The 5,800-nt window shown below is 41.4% G+C and overlaps 1 protein-coding gene across 2 annotated transcripts in view; it reads left to right on the top strand.

Annotated features, from left to right (window-relative positions):
• The window catches only part of CC2D2A (coiled-coil and C2 domain containing 2A), a 141,125-nt gene that overhangs the window by 11,637 nt on the left and 123,688 nt on the right, over nt 1–5,800 (top strand). The gene's annotated exons all lie outside the window — the stretch shown is intronic.

Below are 5,800 nucleotides of genomic sequence, written 5' to 3'. Positions count from 1 at the left end.
CGCTCCGCGGCATGTGGGATCTTCCCGGACCGGGGCAAGAACCCGCCTCCCCTGCATCGGCAGGTGGACTCCCAACCACTGCGCCACCAGGGAAGCCCTATGACCTGTATTTTAGAGCATTACTTTTCCCCATCACAGTGCCCATCATTCATTCTCTGCTCATTGTAGGGAAAAGTATTACCCCTCACTTGTTGCTTTTCTTGAACAGTGGATTAGACCAGAGAAGAAGGCGTGTTACACTTTTCAATTGTTACATAATTATTACATAATTATTACTCTATTTTTCTGCAGCTGAGCTGGGGAATAAAGTAACTATTGGAAATTAGAGGGCTTTGGAAGCAAGGTCATCTGAAGTCCAACCCTAAGAAAAATGTGGTTCCCATCCAAGAGCAATTACACAGTAGAACTGTTACCAGTTAGTAAAGTAGAACCAAACTTTATCCCATATATAACTTTATCCCATATAGTTGCTTCATTTTCTAAATGGGTAAAATTATTTATTATTGAAGATTACAGTTTGTCTTAGTGTGCTCAGGCTGCCGTAACAAAATATACCATAGACTAGGTAGCTCCAACCACAGACATTTATTTTCTCACAATTCTGGAGGCTGGAAGCCTAAGATCAGGGTGCTCGTGTGGTCACTTTCCAGTGAGTCCTCTCTTCCTGGCTTGTAGGCAGCTGGCATATCCCTGTGTGCTCACTTTGGTGTCTCTTCCTGTAAGGATGCTAATCCTATTATATTACGGCCCCACCATATACCTCGTTTAACCTTCATTACCTCCTTAGAGGCCCTGTCTCCAAATATAGTCACATTGAGGGTTAGGGCTTCAACGTATGAATTTTGTGGGGACACAATTCCATCCATAGCACAACTATTGAATATTTAAGTAGTTGTTTTAAAATCAAGAGAAAAAAAAAAATGTCAGAGAGCATGGCCAGTAATAAAGGCTCTGTAGCATAATGAAAAGTGAATTATTTCCTTCTTCCTAAAATGGGGGAAATACTCTTCACTGTCACCATGGGGATGATTGTAAGGATCAAATCAAGAAAAGGATGTGGAAATATTTTAAATAGTGTGCACAGTTTTAAATATTTAAATAGTATGCACTAGTATTTAAAATAGATAAACAGTAACTAAGGTGTGTTAGAGTGAGATAATAGACAATCTATGCATTAGTCCAAAAGGAAAAAATTTAAAAACACAATTTATGATTTGAAGAAGGAAAGAACAGTACAAGGCTAAGATGTGCCTGCCTGAGGAAGGTCATGACCAGCCGGTCTCTGGGCAGCTCAGGGCAGAGCTGGAGGCTGTTGATGATTTGGCAGCACTGGTGGGCCAAGATGTAGAGAAAATCCCTGGGAGTGAGGTGAGGGCACCTGATGGATTAGAAGCCTGGGTAGACAGGCATCAGTTAGAAACGAGAGGTCAAGACCAGCAGAAAGTCAGCCATGTGGTCAAGAGAGCAGAATAGGTCTCATTCAGCATGTCAACACACATTAGAGCGAGAGTGCAAGGAAAGCAACACGAGGAGTCTGGACCTGAGACAGGAAGGGCAAGGTGCAGAGCAGAAGCAATAGAGGATGTGCAGGTGTCTCCGTGGTAGAGTGCTGGCGGGAGAGGACTCCAAACAGAGGGCTCTAAAACACCCGATGTGAGCAGAAAATAGTGCTTCCAGGAGCAGCCGTGTCTTTTAGGACCTCGCCTGGGAAATCACCCACCCACTTAGCAGGAAACTAAGTCCAGCCCATCTTCAGGGGGAGGGAAATTTGGCTCCACCTTTAAAGAGAGGTGTGTCAAAGAAATTTATGGGCATATAGTTAAACCACCACATTCATCTTTCTTTAAAACTATACTCAGAAATCTGTAATGAGCATCACATAAAATCCACACTCTTCTTTGTTCTGAGTTCTGAGACCCTATGTGATCTGGCCCTTTCCAATTCTACTCCCACTCTTCTCCAATATGCCTCCACCCTGGTTGACTGTTACTGGGCTCTGAATGCCTTGTGGCCACCTGGGCACTCCCAGGCTTTGGTGCCCACTCAGAAAGCTCTCCACCCATCTCTTTATTAAGCTCGTGACAGAAAAGCAATACAGTTGTATCCGTTAAAGCCTTGGTCTTTGGCGTCAGACAAGTGTGTGTACCAGTCTATACCTGTTACTTTCTTACTTGCTTGGGCAAGTTTCCCCACCTCCTTAAACTTCAGTTTCTTTATCTGCAAAGTAGGGACAAAAATAAAAGGCCTTAATACCCCCACAGAGTTTCTACTCCAGCTGGGGGGTTAGAGGGAAAAAGAGAAAGCAAATCAAAAAAAATATGATAAATATACAGTATGGCCAGTGGTGAGAAGTGCTACAGAGAAACATAAAGAATTGGCTGGACGGGACTACAGTGGGGGTGAGAGGAAGGGTTGTATTTGTATGAAAGGTCATCAGGGGAAGCCCTCTCCAGTGAGAAGATGTTTGTGCAGAGGCCTGAAGGAAATGTGAGACCCCTGAGGAAAGTGGCCTTAAAGCAAGAGTGTGCTTGGTGTGTTTAAGGAACAACAGGGATGCCAGAGTGGTTGACAGACAGTGAGCAAGAGGAAGAAGAACGAAATTAGATCCGAAGGGAACTGCAAATATCTTCTCCCATTCCACAGTTGGTCTTTGTATTCTATTGATTGTGTCCTTTGGTGCGAAGAAGTTTTTAAGTTTGAGGTGGTCCCATTTGTCTGTGTTTGCCTTTGTTGCCTGTGCTTTTGGTGTCACATCCAAGAAGTCATTAACAAACTCAATGTCATGAAGATTTCCTCTGTGTTTTCTTCTAGGAGTTTTATAACTTTAGGTCTCACATTTAGGTCTTTAATCCTTTCTGAGTTTATTGTGTAAGGTAAGGGTCAACTTCATTCTTTTGCACGTGGATAGCCAGTTTCTCAACACCATTTGTTGAAGATACTGTATTTTCCCCATTGAGTGGTCTTGGCATCCTTGTTGAAGATTATTTGACCACATACACATGGTTTTACTTCTGGGTTCTCTATTCTATCCCATTGGTCTATATGTCTGTCTTTATGCCAGTACCACACTGTTTTAATGGATGTAGCTTTATAATATGTTTTGAAATCAGGGCGCCTGAGCCTCTAATTTTGTTGTTTTTCAAAACTGGTTTGGCTGTTTCAGGGAACCTTAATATTCTATGTGAGTTTTAGGATGAACTTTTCTTTTCATAAGAAAAATGCCATTGAGATTGTGATAGGGATTGCATTAAATCTGTTGATTGTCTTGGGTAGTATTGACATTTTAACAATATTAAGTTTTCCAATCTATGAACATGGGGTGACTTTCCATTTGTTTGTGTCTTTAAATTTTTTCAACAGTTTTTTATAGTTTACAGCATATAAGTCTTTTGCCTCTTTGGTTAAGTTAATTCTTAAGTGTTTTGCTCTTTTCATGCTATTGTAAATGGAATTGTTTTCTTAGCTTCCTTTTTAGATGTTTCACTGTTAGTGTGTAGAAACACAACTGATTTTCCATATTGATTTTCTGTGCTGCAACTTTGCTGAATTTGCTTATTAGTTTCAACATTTTTTGTGTGTGGGAGGGGACTCTTTAAGGTTTTCTCTCTATAAGACAATGTCTTCTGCAAACAGAGATAATTTTACTTCTTCCTTCCCAATCTGGATGCCTTTTGTAACTTTTTCTTACTGTCTTAGTCTGTTTGCTCTGTTAATATAAAACACTATAGACTGGGTGGCTTATAAGCAGCAGAAATTTTGTTTCTCATAGTTCTGGAGACTGAAAAGTCGAAGATAAAGGCACCAGCAGATCTGGTGTCTGGTAAGGAGGGCCTGCTTTTTGGTTCATAAGTGGCTGTCTTCTTTCTGTGTTCTCACATGGTAGAAGGGGCAGAGTAGAAGCTCTCCGGGGTCTTTTTCATAAGGGAACTAGTCCCATTCATGAAAGTTCCACCCTTATGACCTAATCACCTCCCAAAGGCCCCATCTCCAAATAGCATCACACTGGGGCATAAACTTCAACATATGAATTTGGGGAGGACACAAACATTCTGTCTATAGCTCTTGCTTAATTGCTCTGGCTTGGATTTCGAGTACTATGTTGAATAGAAGTAAAGTTGGGGGAGGCGGGGCATCCCTGCCTTGTTCCTGATCTTAGAGCAGATGCTTTCAGTTTTTCACCACTGAGTATAATGTAAGTTGTGGGCTTTTCATATATGGCCTTTACCATGTTGAAGTAATTTCCTTCTATTCCTAGTTTGTCAAATGTTTTTTTATCATAAAAGAATGTTGAATTTTGTCAAATGCTTTTTCCGTATCAGTTGAGATGATCATGTGTTTTTGTCCTTTGTTCTAGTAATGAGGTGTATTACACTGATTGATTTTCATATGTGGAACCATCCTGGCACCTGCCACGCCCCAAACTTGGGCTAAGACTACTAAATGGTTCAAGAGGCTGTCTCTCATGACCATTTTATAAACGCTACTTACCTACATTTTTCTAGGCAAAAACCTCAGATTCGGTGGTTTCCCTATCCCAAGCAAGAAAGTTTATGGTAAGAAAGCTGTGGAACTTTTTAAGCTCATAAGATTTCATTGTATTTCTCTTCTCTAAGCACTTATTGGTTTACCTGAGGCATCCTTCTCTCCCTCAGAAAGAGAGAGAGAGAGAGAGAGAAAAGGAAAGAAGGAAGGAAGGAAGGAAGGAAGGAAGGAAGGAAGGAAGGAAGGAAGGAAGGAAAGAAGGAGGGAAGGAAGGAAGGAAGGAAGGAAGGAAGGAAGGAAGGAAGGAAGGAAAGAAGGAGGGAAGGAAGGAGGGAAGGAAGGGAGAAAACCAGATGATAAATCTGACAGCCAAGCTTTCTGATAAGATTTCCAGCAAGATTCCTCATTCTCTTTCTTACACATATCCCAGTACATTGCCCAAGATTAAGAGAAATAAACAACATTTCAAGTCAGCAAATATTCCTTGAAACCCATAGAAACTGAAATCAGACTCATTCCTACTCGTTACTACTTTCAGTCATGGGACCTTGAGCAGCAGCCCAGTCTCCCTCAGCCACAGGAGCCTCGTTTATATTGATAAAAAGGAGGATCATAAAAGCCTTGGCTTCGTGCAGCTATTATGACAGTGAAATCAGATGATACACAGAAAGCACCGCACATAGGGTCTGGCACATACCTAGTCGCCTTCTCCAGCTGGAGGAAGAGCTTGATGCTAAATAGCTAACAAAAATAATTACCTCTTTTGAGTGTTATGATATGGCTGGCACCATGCCGAGGTCTTTACATGCATTACATTACTCAGAACAGTCGTGTCATCAGGCATTGTTTTATAATTTAGGAAACTAAGGTTCAGAGAGAACCAACAGCTAGAGGTGGTGGAGCTAGAACTCAAACTCCAGTCTTCAGACCTCAGGAACGTGTGTTCTTATTTTTTCTTTTTTTAAAATTTATTTCATTGAAGTACAGTTGATTTGCAATGTTGTGTTAATTTCTGCTATACAGCAAAGTGTTTGTCATATATATATATATTTTTTTCTTTTTCATATTCTTTTCCACTATGGTTTGCTAAACCAGGATATTGAATATAGTTCCCTCAGATTATCATACTAACTGAACCTGTGTTCTTAATTGCTGCACTACAGCATTTTTCTACACCAGCAAATCTTAACTCTGATTGGTCTTTAAAGAGAACGGTTGGGCTTCCCTGGTGGCGCAGTGGTTGAGAGTCCGCCTGCCGATGCAGGGGACACGGGTTTGTGCCCCGGTCCGGGAGGATCCCCCTTGCCGCGGAGCGGCT

This window comes from Physeter macrocephalus, chromosome 7 (genome assembly GCF_002837175.3).
Source record: "Physeter macrocephalus isolate SW-GA chromosome 7, ASM283717v5, whole genome shotgun sequence".
In the NCBI taxonomy this organism is placed as follows: Eukaryota; Metazoa; Chordata; class Mammalia; order Artiodactyla; family Physeteridae; genus Physeter; species Physeter macrocephalus.
The sequence above is the reverse complement of the archived record's forward strand: the minus strand, read 5'-3'. Positions and strand labels throughout refer to the sequence as shown.